General features: G+C 42.2%; 1 non-coding gene across 1 annotated transcript; it reads left to right on the top strand.

Moving 5' to 3' along the window:
* The first annotated feature begins 9,334 nt into the window (after positions 1-9,334).
* LOC142452189 (small nucleolar RNA SNORA42/SNORA80 family) lies at positions 9,335-9,469 on the top strand. The gene has a single exon (XR_012785221.1). It is a non-coding gene; the product is annotated as a small nucleolar RNA SNORA42/SNORA80 family (small nucleolar RNA).
* The last annotated feature ends 4,814 nt before the right edge of the window (positions 9,470-14,283 follow it).

A 14,283-nucleotide genomic window follows, 5' to 3' on the forward strand; every position in this document is an offset into this window, starting at 1 on the left:
ATACACAGAGTCACTGTACTAAAAAAGAATTGCTCAATGTTCAGCCCTTTCAGGAAGTAGTATATGATCAAGAGCTGGTGGTATTAAAGGAAGAAGTCCAAAGTTCCCTGAAGGAGTTGGCAAAAATACATAGCTACAGAAACTACCTGAATACCAATTGAAATGTTCCAACAAACTGGTTCAGTGCTGGCGGGGCTCATACATGTTTGCCAAAAGGTTCGAAAGACAAGTCCTTGGACAACCACCTGGAAAAGATATATATTCATGCCTTTTCCAAAGAAAAGTCATCAAACAGAATGAGAAAATCTCTGAACAATATCATTGGTATCATATGCAAACAAAATTTTGCTTACGGAAATTAAAAGTCAATTGCAGCAGTATAGCAACAGAGACCACCATTTACCTGTCAGTTTGCCATGCTGCGGTTGCTTGTGTGTTGCTGTGATGCTGGAAGCTATATCACTGGTATTTTCAAATACCAGTGGGGTCACCCAAAGGAAGCAGCTTTCAGCAGACCTTCTCTACTGAAAACGGACTTCAAAGAAGAAATAGGTTGTCCACGTTAGAAGAATTAGCTACTGAAAAAAACTGTAGGGATAGCAATGTAACATTGTCAGACACGGAAAACTTCATGAAGATTAGCAGAATACTGCCAGAGATAGTGCCAGAATATGAGTCCCTCAGGTAAGAAGGCACTCAAATATGACCGAGGAAGAACCTTCTGAAAATAGAGTCAATCATAATGATGTGACGGAGTAATGCCTTTGGGAATAAATCCTTCGGGACCTTCATTTGCTGGTAGGTGATTTACTATGTGATTTACTATGCTGTCAATGACAGATTCAAGAGGAATGGTATCACATACATCATCAAAAAGGACATTTCAAGATCTATCTTGAAATACAATTCTGTTAGTACTAGGATGATATCTACCCAAATAGTCAATACAATTCAGTCATTCAGCCAATAAAACTATTATTCAAGCTTATGCACCAATCACTAAAGCTAGTGATGTGGCAATTGAGGAATCCTACCAGTGTTTTCAGTCTGAAATTGATCAAACATTCCATCAAGATGTATTAATAATTATTGGCAATTGAAATGCAAAAGTTGGAAATACAGAGAAAGGTAAAATAGTTGGAAGATATGGCTTTAGTGTTAGAAACCAAGATGAAGATCATATGATAGAATTTTGCAAGACAAACAACTTCTTCATAGCAAATAACTTTTTTTCTCAATAACTCAAAAGGTGACTATACATGTGGACGTCTCTAGATGGAATTCACAGAAATAGATTGTAACTATATCTATGGGAAGAGACAATGGGGAAGCTCAAAATCAGCAACTAAAACCAGGCCAACAGCAGACTATGAAACAGACCATCAATTGCTCACATGTATATTCATGTTGAAGCTGAAGGAAATAATTACAAGTCCGAGAGCCAAAACGTGACCTTAATTATTTTCTACCTGAATTTTGAGAACATCTCAAGAACAGATTTGCTACATTTAACAGGAAGACCTGATGAGCTGTGGGAGGACATCAAGAACATCATACATGAAAAAAAGGCCATTAACCATATACTAAATAAAGAAAAGATCAAAGTGGATGTCACTCTGAAACTTGCTCTTCCTTGTAGAGTAGCTAAAGCAAATTGAAGAAATGACACCAAAGAGCTGAACAGAAAAATTCAATCAAAAGATAAAGTAATACAGCAAAATGTGCAAAGACCTAGAGTTAGAAAACCAAAAAAAACCACACTTAGCATAACTTAAACTGAAAGGACTAAAGAAACAGTTCAAAGCTCAAGCGGTAATATTGAAAGGTTCTATGGGGAAAACATGTTGAATGATGAGAGAACCAGCAGAAGAAGATGGAAACAATATGCAGAGTCACGCTAAACAAAAGACTAGTCAACATTCAGCCATTTCAAGAGGTAGCACATGATCAAGAACCAATGCTGCTGAAGGGAGAAATCCAAACTCTTCTGAAGTCATTATCCAAAAACCACATTCCAGGAATTGAGGGAATACCAATGAAATGATTCAACAAACTGATGAAGCACTGGAAGTACTCACTCATCTATGTTAAGAAATTTGGAAGACAGTTACTTGACCAACTGTTGGAAGAGATCCTTAGTTGACCCATTCTAAAGAAAAGTGACCCAACAGAATGCACAGATTATAGAACCATGTCATTGATGTCAAATACAAGTAAAATTTTGTTGACGATGAATGGTGGCAGCAGTACATTGACAGAGAGCTGCCAGAGTTTAAGCCAATTTGAGAAAAGGATATGATTGCTAATGTCATATGGATCTTGGCTCTAAGCAGAAAATAACAGAAATCTGTTTATTTGTATTTTATTGACTATGCAAAGGCATTCCACTCTGTGGATCATAACAAACTGTGAATAGCTTTGAAAATAATGGGAACTTCAGAACACTTAATTGTGCTCATGAAGAAACTGTAAATGGATCAAAAGGCAGTTTTGCAAAATGAAAAAAGGTATATAGTGTGGGTTTTTTCTTTCTTTAAACATTTTATTGGGGGCTTGTACAGCTCTTATCACAATCCATACATACATCCATTGTGTCAAGCACATCTGTACATTTGTTGCTCTCATCATTCTCAAAACATTTGCTTTCTACTTGAGCCCTAGGTATGAACTCCTAATATTTCCCCCTCTATCCCCACTTCCCTTCCCTCATGAACCCTTGATAATTTATAAATCATTATTATTTTGTCATATCTTACACTGTCCAACATTTCCCTTCACCCACTTTTCTGTTGTCCGTCGCTCAGAGAGGAGGTTATATGTAGGTCTTTGTAATCGGTTCCCTGTTCTACCCCACCTTCCCTCCACCCTCCCGGTATTGCCACTCTCATCACTGGTCCTAAAGGGATCATCTGTCCTGGATTCCCTGTTTCCAGTTACCATCTGTACCAGTGTACATCCTCTGGTCTAGCCAAATTTTTAAGGTAGAAATGGGATCATGATAGTGAGGGAGGGGGAGCATGTAAGAAAGTTGTAAGTTTAATTGGTGCTGCATTGTACATTGGCTCCACTCCTCCCCGTGACCCTTCTGAAAGGGGATGTCCAGTGTGTACAGATGGCTTTGGGTCCCAAATCTGCACTCCCTCTCATTTACAATGATATGAGTTTTTGTTCTTTGATGCCTGTACCTGATCCCTTTGACACCTCGTGATCACACAGGCTGATGTGCTTCTTCCATGTGGGCTTTGTTGCTTCTGAGCTAGATGGCTGCTTGTTTGCCTTCAAACCTTTAAGACATCAGATGCTATATCTTTGATAACTGGGCACCATCAGCTTTCTTCACCACATTTGCTTATGCACCCATTTGTCTTCAGTGATGGTGACAGGAAGTTGAGCATCATGGAATGCCAGTTTAACAGAACAAAGTATTCTTGCAGTGAGGGAATACCTGAGTGGAGGCCCAATGTCCATCTGCTACCTTAATACTAAACCTAGACATATATGCACATAGACCTATTTCCCCATCATCATATATAAATATATTTACAATGTACATGCCTCTATTTAGACTTCTTATTCTGTGGTTTAAAATAAAGACAGGTGTGTATCAGTGTTATATCCTCTCACCCTATTTATTCAATCTGTATGCTGAACCAATAGTGAAACTGGATTATGTAAAGGAGAATGTGGAATCAGGCTTGGAGGAAGGTTTATTACCCTCTGATATTCAGATAATGCAAGTTTGCTTACAAAAAGTGAGGACGACTTGAAGCATTTGCTGATGAAGATTATACCCTTCAGTATGGATTACAACTCAATGTAAAATTTCAAAACTCTCACTGCCATTGAGTTAATTCTTATTTATAGCAACTTTATGGGGCAGGGTAGAACCGTCTCTGTGGGTTTCTGAAATGCTAACTCTAAAATACTTACAACCTGACAAATAGATAATATCATGATAAATGGAGAAAAGATTGAAGTTGTCAAGGATTTTGTCACTTGAATCCACAACCAATGCTCATGGAATCCACATCAAAGCCAAGAGATCAAACAACACATTTCATCGTATAAATCTAACACACGACATTTTTAAAATGTTGAAAATGACTTTGAGAACTAAAGTGCACTTTATCCAAGATATATATATATATATGTATATATATTAAACATTTTATTAGGAACTCATACAACTCTTATCACAATCCATACATACATCAATTGTATAAAGCACATCTGTACATTCTTTGCCCTCATCATTTTCAAAGCACTTGCTCTCCACTTAAGCCCTTTGCATCCTCTTTTTTCCCCTCCCTCCCCACTCACCCTCCCTCATGAGCCCTTGATAATTTATAAATTATTATTTTGTCATATCTTGCCCTGTCCGGTTCTCCCTTGATCCCCTTTCTTTTGTCCGTCTCCCAGGGAGGAGGTCACATGTAGATCCTTTTAATCGGTCACCTCTTTCCAACCCACTCACCCTCTACCCTCCCTGTATCACCCCCTCACATCCCTGGTCCTGAAGGTATCATCTGCCCTGGATTCCCTGTGCCTCTAGCTCCTATCTGCACCAGTGTACATCCTCTGCTCTATTCAAACTTGCAAGGTAGAATTTGGATCATGGTAGTGTGGGGGTGGGGGGGAGGAAGCATTTAGGAACTGGAGGAAAGCTGTATTCTTCATCAGTGCTACATCGCACCCTGACTGACTCATCTCCTCCCCTAGACCCCTCTGTGAGGGGATATCCAGCGGCCAACAAATGGACTTTGGGTCTCCACTCTGCAAATCCCCTTCATTCACTATGGTAAGATTTTTTTTTCTGATGATGTCTTATACCTGATCCCTTCGACACTTCGTGATCACACAGGCTGGTGTGCTTCTTCCATGTGGGCTTTATTGCTTCTGAGCTAGATGGCCGCTCTTTTACCTTCAAGCCTTTAAGACTCCAGACACTATCTCTTTTGATAGCTGGGCACCATCAGCTTTCTTCGCCACATTTGCTTATGCACCTGTTTGTCCTCGGCGATCGTATCATGGAGGTGTGCACCCAATGATATAATTTTTTGTTCTTTTGATGCCTGATAACTGATCCCTTCAGAATCATGTGATCACACAGGCTAGGGTATTCTTCCATGTGGGCGTTGTTGCTTCTGAGCTAGATGGCCGCTTGCTTATCTTCAAGCCTTTAAGACCCCAGATACTATATCTTTTGATAGCCAGGCACCATCAGCTTTCTTCACCACATTTGCTTGTTCACCCGCTTTGGTTTCAGCGGTTGTGTCAGGAGGGCGAGCATCATGGAATGTCAATTTAATAACAGAAAGTATTCATGCATTGAGGGAGTGCTTGAGTGGAGCCCCAAGGTCCTTCCACCACATTAATATAAAACCTATAAATATAGGTACATAGATTTATTTCCCCATCTTCATACATATATTTGCATATGTACATGTCTTTGTCTAGACCTCTATAATTGCCCTTTGCCTCCTAGCTCGTTCCTCTATTTCCCTTGACTTTCCCCCTGTCCCACTATCATGCTCAGTCCCCACCTGGGTTTCAGCTATCCCTCTTCGTTACCTTACCTTTGATCATTCCCTACCAGTCCTGCCACTCCCACCACCCCACCAATTTGGATCCCTTGTCCCTGGGTGGTTCCCTTGTCCCTGGGTTTGTTAACACCACTTTCTTACCCCACACCTCCCCCTATCCCATCTCCCCCCGGAACTGTCGGTTCCATTGTTTTTCCTCCAGATAGTTCATCCAGCCTATCTTATTAGAGGAAAACAAAGCAACAGTATACAACAAAACAAAAACAACAAGCCACTGACAAAGAACAAAACACTTCACGAAAGAAACGAAAGAAAAGCTTGTAGTTAGTTCAAGGATCGTTTGTTGGCCTTTAGGAGTGTTTTCCAGTCCAGTCTGTTGGGGCACCATGTCCTGGCCCCAAAGTCCACTTTCAGCATGCCCTGGGGACCTTACCGCTCCATTCCCTTGCTGTTCATCTGCACTCCCCCAGTGCTTTGCCTCAGTGTGTTGGGATCAGGTCGGGCACAATTCCCCCACTGTGTCTCCTGTGCTGTCTCCTGCAGGGCCATGGGTCAGTGAGGGGCATCATGTCTCATAGAGGGGCCAGCCATGTGGTCCTCTCTGTGGACTGGCTGCTCTAATCAGGAACATCATCCTCACAGCCTGTTGGACCAGGATGTGTTCCACTCTCTCCTTCTCCCCCCAAGCCATATATTTTCAATGGTCTTATAAATATGAGAGAGTTGGATAGTTTAACAACTATAAGTCTTGATGACTTCTTGGGATTTAGTCTAGCTAGCATTCTTTCAGTCTCCTGGATAGTTTTCTGTTTTTCGTTCTTTAAGTTAGGGAGTTTTTCTCCAAGCATTCCATCACTAATTTGAATGTTGGTTTCCTTCATGTGCATTCCTCTGGTAGGCCAATAATTCTGATGTTGTTCCTTCTCATAGCGTCAGACATAGCTCTGAGGTTTTCTTCAGCTTCTTTGATGGACTTGTTAGACTTTTTCTTACGTTTATTAATTTCTGCTTGCAAAACCTCGAGGTTGCTGGTGTGGTTTTCTGCTTCCTCTATTCTGTGGGTGAAGTCTGTCAGTTTGTTTAGTTTTTGTTTTCTCTCCCCTTAACTCTTGTATTTACCTTTGGCGTATGGCCTTTATTTCCTCTATCATTTCATCCTTTTTCTGTAATGCTTCCCTCATGTCTGGTATGGCTCCAAGCAGCATTCTGAAGATTTCCTTCTGTGGGAGGTCAATCTCTGCCTTTTCTATGACTGCTGTTAGGTCCAAGTGATCTTCTGGCATTGGATTTTGTTCCTCTTTTCTTGTTGAAACTGTGGAAGCAGCTTGCTGTTTTTCGGTCAATTTATTGAAACTCAGTGCCATTTTCCCAGGTGTCTCAGAGTCCTGGGCTCTCTCTTTGGGAGGTTGGTGTTGGTATTTCAGGTGGCTGCCTTTAGCCAACTGCCTTGCGGGTTGTGTTTCACCTTTGTCCTGCTGGGGATTCCCTCTTGCCTTGGCATATGGCTTGTGCTCCAATCACCTTTTGGTCTTCTTAGGGGATGTTTGCACCTGTGCACACTGCAGTCTGATAGAAATTGTTGGCTCCAGTGCAGGGGAGCACATTTAGGGGATTTGTTCGGGATTGAGTGATCTGTTTCTGGCTAGGGACACTTCTTTCAGATAGGCAGGTGGAAGGGTGGGACTGTGACTAGTGTGCAGATCCACCGCTTGTAGCATAATGGGTGGGACAGTGAGCAGGGAGAAGGGGGAATGCTGTGAGCAAGCCCCAAAAGTGGGTCCCTATGCCGCAGCTGCAGAAACTTCTGCCAGACTTGTGTCTAGTTCCTGGCAGGCTTGAAGCGGTGTGGCTGGATGGGAACCTCAGAGTAGATGTATGTGTTCCTGCGTGTGACCGTGCGTGTGCATGGGGGGGGGGAGGCTCAGGGAGGGGGGTGGCTGGCAGATCTGCAAGGCGCACAGAGAAGGGGTGGGCACCTCTGGGCTGAGACCTCTGGGTGTGTGGGCAGGTCTCATCGGCAGGTCTGGGTGTGTTTGCAGGTCTGAAGGGCCTCTGCCTTCTGCCTGGATAGCTACACTGTGGCGCATGGTGCACACCTCCCGGGAGAAGGGGGAAGGAGGGTCCCAAATCTGCAGGGGGGTGGGGCTCTGCCAGCTGGAGAACCCACACGGACCCTGGGCACTGAGGCAGGGTGGGGGATACTGACGCGAATCTGTGCGGAGCACCGAGGTGGGCGCAGCCTCCACAGTGTACTTGTCTGCCCTGTGGCACCACTCCAGGCAGAGCAGGTAACCAGAGTGCCGCACAGGAGACCACGGGTGTCCACACGGAGCGTTGGCGATGGGTGAGTGTCCACCTCTGGGTCTGAGAGATGCTTTCAGTGGTCTTGGGAATTGACAGACAAGACTTGATACCCGTAATGTGCCTCCTACTCTCCCCACTCACTGATCTCCTTGGAGCTCCAAGCGTGAGATACTTATCTGGTGGCCATCTTCCCCCGGCTCTTCAAACTTTTTTTTTCTACTTGAGCCCTTGCTATCAGCTCTTTCCACCCCACTTCCTTTCTCATTAACCCTTCTTAACTTATAAATTTTAATTTTTTCTATGTCTTATATTGGCAGATGTCTCTCTTCATCCCCTTTTCTGTTGTTCATTCCCCTGGGAGGGGGTTATATATAGATCATTGTGATCAGTTCTCCCTATCTATTCCCCCCTTCCCCTCCTGATATGGGAACCCTCACTATTGGTCCCTCTGTTTGGTACTCTTATCTGTACCAGTGTACATGCTCTGGTCTAACTGGATTTGTGAGGTAGAATTAGGGTCATGATAGTGAGGGGGAGGAAGCATTAAAGAACAAGAAAAAAGTTATGTTTCATCAGTGTTATACTGCACCCTGATTGGCAAGTCTCTTTCTTGTGACCCTTCTGAAAGGAGATGTTCAATTGTCTACAGATGGGCTTTGGGTCTTCACTCTGCACTTCCCCTCATCCCCATTGATATGATTTTTTTGTTCTGGGTCTTTGATGCCTGATACCTGATCCCATCAACACCTCATGATCACACAGGCTGGTGTGCTTCTTCTATGTGGGTTTTGTTGCTTCTGAGCTAGATGGCCACTTGTTTATCTTCAAGCCTTAAAGACTCCAGATGCTATATATTTTGATAGCCGGGCACCATCAGCTTTCCTCGACACATTTGCTTATGTACCTGCTTTGTCTTCAGCGATCATGTCGGGAAGGTGAACATCACAGAATGCCAGGTCATTAGAACAAAGTGTTCTTGCATTGAAGGAGTACTTTAGTGGAAGCCCAATGTCTGTCTGCTACTTTAATATTTAACACATTGCAGATGGATCCCAAGTTTACTTGTGTTTCCCGCGTCATCTGTTATGGACAGATCACGAGATAACTCGTGATTTCTACACGCTGTCTTTAGATGCCATTTGCTTGGATATATTTTAACTACTTCGTCTACTTAGGTGTTTACATCAGTAGTAAATGTATCAAACTCAATTGTCTTCATGTTTATTTAGCATTTTTTGTTTATTTAGCATTTTAGTGGATTTTGGTTAAATCAAATAGTTACTTCTTTGTTTTCATTGTTTTTCAAAGAGTTGTGCACTTATAATCATCAAACCTCAGTGAAATGTAAAACATAAGTTAAATTGTTCAAATGGTTTCTTGTTACACAAAAGGACATGAAGAAATTTTTAGCCCTAATTCTTCTAAATTTTCAAAGTAATATGAATTATGTTGATTATTTTTACAAGAAGTTTACAATTTCATGAAAATTATAGTCCTTAAAAGTAATAATGGTCCAATCCCATGGACCTCTCATAGTGTCCCATGCCAAAGCAAATTGTAACCCCGAACCATTGCCTGGCTTTACCCCATAGGCTTCAGGCACTGAAGTGGGTTGCACAGTGAAAAAAAAAAAGTAATAATGTTCCGCCTACATTGCAAAATATTGTTTCATAATGTGAGACAATGTTTTATATTCAAAAATTGAAAGTTAGAAATAAATATGATAAAAAGTTTATGAGATGTCAACCCTTTTATGGTTTAATGCAAAAAAAAAACCCCTAAAACCTAACAGCTGAAAAAATAAATGGCCACTTGGGTAAGTTGGTAAAAAAAATAATCTGGTTTTTAATGTGTTAACATATTCGTATATGTAAATAGATCTATTTCCTTATTGTTATATATAAATATATTTACATATGTACATGCCTGTATCTAGACCTCTATGAATGTCCTTTGCCTCCTAGTTCTTTCTTCTATTTCCTTTTACGTTCCTCTTGTCCCACTATCATGTTTGGCCTTCATTCGGATTTCAGTAATTCCTTGGCTACATTGCCCTTGATCTAGTCCCATCAGGTATCCTATGTTCTCCTCGCCATTGATTTCAGATCACTTATTGTTTTCTTGTTCCTGCATTGGTTGAGATCCCTCTTCCTTTCCCCCCACCTCCCCTTCTCTTGTGTGCCCCCGCCCAGAATGTTTATCCCATTGTTTCCTCCTCTGGATTGTTTATCTCATCTATCTTATCTAGGTAGCCATGTAGAGACAAAAACAATGCAGAGCAAAAGAAAATAAATAACGATAAGAAACCAATGACAAAAGGAAAAAAAAAGTCTATAAATAGTTCAAGGTCTTTTTGTTGACCTTTGGGAGTGTTTTTCAGTTGAATCTGGTGGGATGCTCTGCTTTGGCCCCAAAGTCTATTTTTGGTATTCCCTGGGGATTCATTGCTTTGCTCCTCTTGCTGCTCTGTTGCATGCCCTTAGTGTTTTACTCCTGTGTGGTGGGGACACATCGGGCACAATTCTCTCACTGTTTCTCCATTGTTATCCCCTGTAGGACTATGGATCAGTGAGGGACACCATGTCTTATGCTGGGGCTGGTCCTATGGTTCTCTTTGTGCATTGGCTGCTCTGAACAGGAATATCATCTTTGGGGCTCTGTGGGGCAGGATATGTTCGACTCTCTCTCCTTCTGTCTTCATTTGCTCCTGTACTCTGATTAGCTGCACCCCTCTCCCAAATCTGTAGCTTCAGTGCTGTCCTCTGAAATGCATTCTTCCATTGGGGGATGGGGAGGGTGGGTGTCCATATATTTCAGATTGGGGCCGGCCCCGCAGACCTCTCTATTGGTTCCCTGATGCCATAGTATTTTCCATGGCCTAGTGTCTATTCAAATATTGGACAATAAATAGGGAAAACTGAAGAAGAATGGATGCCTTTGAATTATGGTGTTAGCTAAGAATATTAATATGCCAAAGAGTTACAGAATAGACAAAATTATGTTAATATCATTATTGCCAGGATGCTCTCTAGAATAAACTTTGTCTCATGTACTGTGGGCATGCCATCATGAAGGATGAATCTCAGAAAAGAGGTGTCAGGCTTAGTGAAGTAGTTTTGCTGTGGTTAGGTGCTGTGGAGTTGGTTCCAATTCATAGTGACCCAGTGTGTAACAGAAAGAAACACTGCTCTGTCCTATGCCATCCTATCAATTGTTCTTATGTTGGAGCCCATTGTTGCAGCCACTGTGTCAATCCATTTCTTTGAGGGCTTTCCTATTCCTCTGTTTACCAAGTATGCTATCCTTCTCCAGGACTGGTCTCTCTTAACAACGGTCTCACCATCTTGGCCTCTAAAGAGTCTTTTGGCTGTGTTTCTTCCATGACAGATTTGTTTATTCTTCTGACAGTGTATGCTACTTTCAAAATTCTCCACCAGCACCATAATTCAAATGCGTCATTTTTCTTCAGTCTTCTTTATTCAATGTCCAACTTTCATATGCAAATGAGGCAATTGCATATGTAATGGATTGGATAAGCTTCACCATGGTCCTCAAATAACACCCTTGCTTTCAACACTTAAAAGATGTCTTTTTTTAAAAAAACAAATGTCTTATTCAGCAGGTTTACCCAATGAAGGGTGCCAGTTGATCTCTTGACTGCTGCTTCCATGAGAATTGATTGTAGATCTAAGCAAGGTGAAATCCTTGACAACTTCACTCTTTCCACTGTTTATCATGGTGTTGCCCAGTGGTCTGGTTGTGAGGAATTTGGATTTCTTTACATTGAGTTGTAATCCACAGTGAAGGCTGAATTCTTTGCTTAGCAGGTGCTTCAAGTCTTACTCACTTTTAGCAAGCAAGGCTGTGACATGTGCATATTGCAGGTTGTTAATATGCCTTCTTCCAGTCCCAAAGCTGAATTCTTCTTCATATAATCTAGCTTTTCTGATTATTAGTAAAAATAGAAGGGCAGCAAAAAAGTAGAAAATCCTCACTGAGGTGGGCTGACACAATAACTTAAACAATGTGCTCAAACATAGGAATGATTCTGAGGATTGGGCAGAGCCTTGTTCTATTATACAGAATGGACTCTATAGCACCTAGCAACCAGGACATCCTCCTAAACTGTGGGAAAATAAACGTATGCTCGGTAAAGCCATCCACTTCGGTTATTTTTGTTTGCACAGCATTAGATAACTAAGACACCCTGAAAGCAAGCAAGCACAATAACTGCTCAGCTCAGACTTTAAACTCAGTATCACCTTCCTCCCAAGAGGAATTCAAAATAGCAGCTTATTAAAAAAGAGATTGTGACTCAACTTTCCTGTGTCCATGATGCCTGGTAGAGCCAAGTTCTTTTCCAAATAGCTTTTACGTGTCGGTCATTTGGAGGAAATTGAGACAGCTTTTGGCAAAACTATGCAGAAGATACAAATTATCCAAACCCTTATTCAGCATTTTCCTCACTTCCAGTGATAATTTCTAATCCCACTATTCCCCAGTCAAGGAAATGCCATACCACCAGCACTGAAGTCAGGCACTACAGCAAACACTTTTTCACTATCTTTGCTACATACCTCTTGCTTTCTCAGCACTATCGTTCCTCTTCTCCCCTCAGGTGGATCCCCATTATTTACCTTTGTTCTATGAGTACCACCTGAGTTTGTGTTCACTGATGATTTGACCAAGGTAGATTCCTAATTACGATCAGTCAATGAATCCTTCCAAAGAGTTCAAGTTGGGGACAGGAAGTGCTGGTTTTTACCTGAACTAGCTGTGTGATTGGAAAATGCGTTGAGTTGAGAGCAGTGTCCTCGCCACCCCAGCTGCTGGGATGAAGGGGAGCAAGAGCAGAGGCACAGAGAAGCATGATGCAGAGCACTAAGGGGACATCTGGCCTCGGTCCTGACTACCTATGTTTCCTCTCCTGCCCCGTCGAGACCTAGAGCACCTGGTTTTCTATGTTAAGCCGGATCGAAGTTGCTTTTTATAATTTTTAACAAAATGAACTGCGAGAAAGGCATGCACAAAGACAAGACATTATCAATATTTCACAACTATTATGTACTCTGTCTCAAGGCATGGCGATAAGAAACAATTGAGAAGATCAAACTGAGATCCAGAGAAAAATAGGCATTCATATTCATGGTCAAGGTGGCTATGCTGTATGTGTGTGCACGCCAGACAGACAGTAGTTCATGATCCTTGTAGAAATTGAATGAGTGTTGTATCTGGTATTTTATTTTATATTTCTACTGAAAACTAACTATGGAGAGAGTACTTGCAGAGTGAAAGATTCTGATTAGGGGTTAGTGCAAACCCTGCCATCCTGCTCCCTATATATTTTTGAACTTGGGAATACTGAAGCAGAACTTAGTAGGTTCCACCTTAGAAAAAAACATAGCTCTGAGCAGGTTCATGGCTGGGCAGGTAGAGCTGTTGATGAAGAAACTTTGGTGATGAAGCTGTAACCTTTATCCGTGAAGCCAACTCCCATACCTAGAAACCTCCGAATCTACCTGTAAGGCCTGACCACACTGGACCTGAGGCACCTACACAGTGCTTCCTGTGGGAATTATTTATTATATTTTGTCAGTGAGGCAAGGTTTCTGCAATTTTGCCAGCAGACTGACACCACGGATTTTTCTTTCTCAGGTTTCCCAGCATTCCCTCTCCCTCAGCTTCTGCATACTCTCAGCTACCACTGTTCCTTTGTTTTTCCTCTTGTGCTCATGTGGATCAAAGCCTGCGGTGATGTTGCTTATTTTTGTTCTTCAACTTGGAAGCTGTCTTAGAGCTAGAGCACACATTAGCGGGGACTGCTAGGCACAGCGCACGCACCCAGAGGCCGCGGCTTCTTTCAGCCCCATGCTGCTGATGGGTCAGTCCTCTTATCTAACTGTGACTCTAGCTTCTGGATTTCATTTCCTTTCTGCCCCCAAAGTCCCAACTGTCCATTACCCAGCCCAGCTTCAGCACATCTCTTGCCCTAATCTCCTACTTCCTCCCTACGCTTCATGTTTCTCTCTGATGTGAAGGGCCATCTGTAACCATTTTTCTCCGAGCTTCTGTCACCGATGCCTCCTGGGCAGGACTTTGAAGAGGGGAACAGTGATAATTCCCTGGTCTAGCAATGTCTTCAGGGTGAAACAGAGTGGCTGGACTTGGTGGTTTGGGTAGGAGCCCCAGTCAGATTGCCCTCACACTGAATTCTGGGAGCGAAGATTGCTGCAGGAGAATGACACGCAGTGGTACCTTTGGGGCCAGGATACTGATCTGTTAACGATGCTGAGCTGGGCAGTGTCTGAATATTTACCAAGAATTCAGGAAAATTGGAACTGTTGCTATAATGTGTTAGTAGCAGAGCACAAACAGTGTAAATGTTATGCTAATTTTAATAATTTAAGAGAATGAGGTATCCTTTATAACTAATTAC

The sequence above is a fragment of the Tenrec ecaudatus genome, chromosome 6 (assembly GCF_050624435.1).
Source record: "Tenrec ecaudatus isolate mTenEca1 chromosome 6, mTenEca1.hap1, whole genome shotgun sequence".
In the NCBI taxonomy this organism is placed as follows: domain Eukaryota; kingdom Metazoa; phylum Chordata; class Mammalia; order Afrosoricida; family Tenrecidae; genus Tenrec; species Tenrec ecaudatus.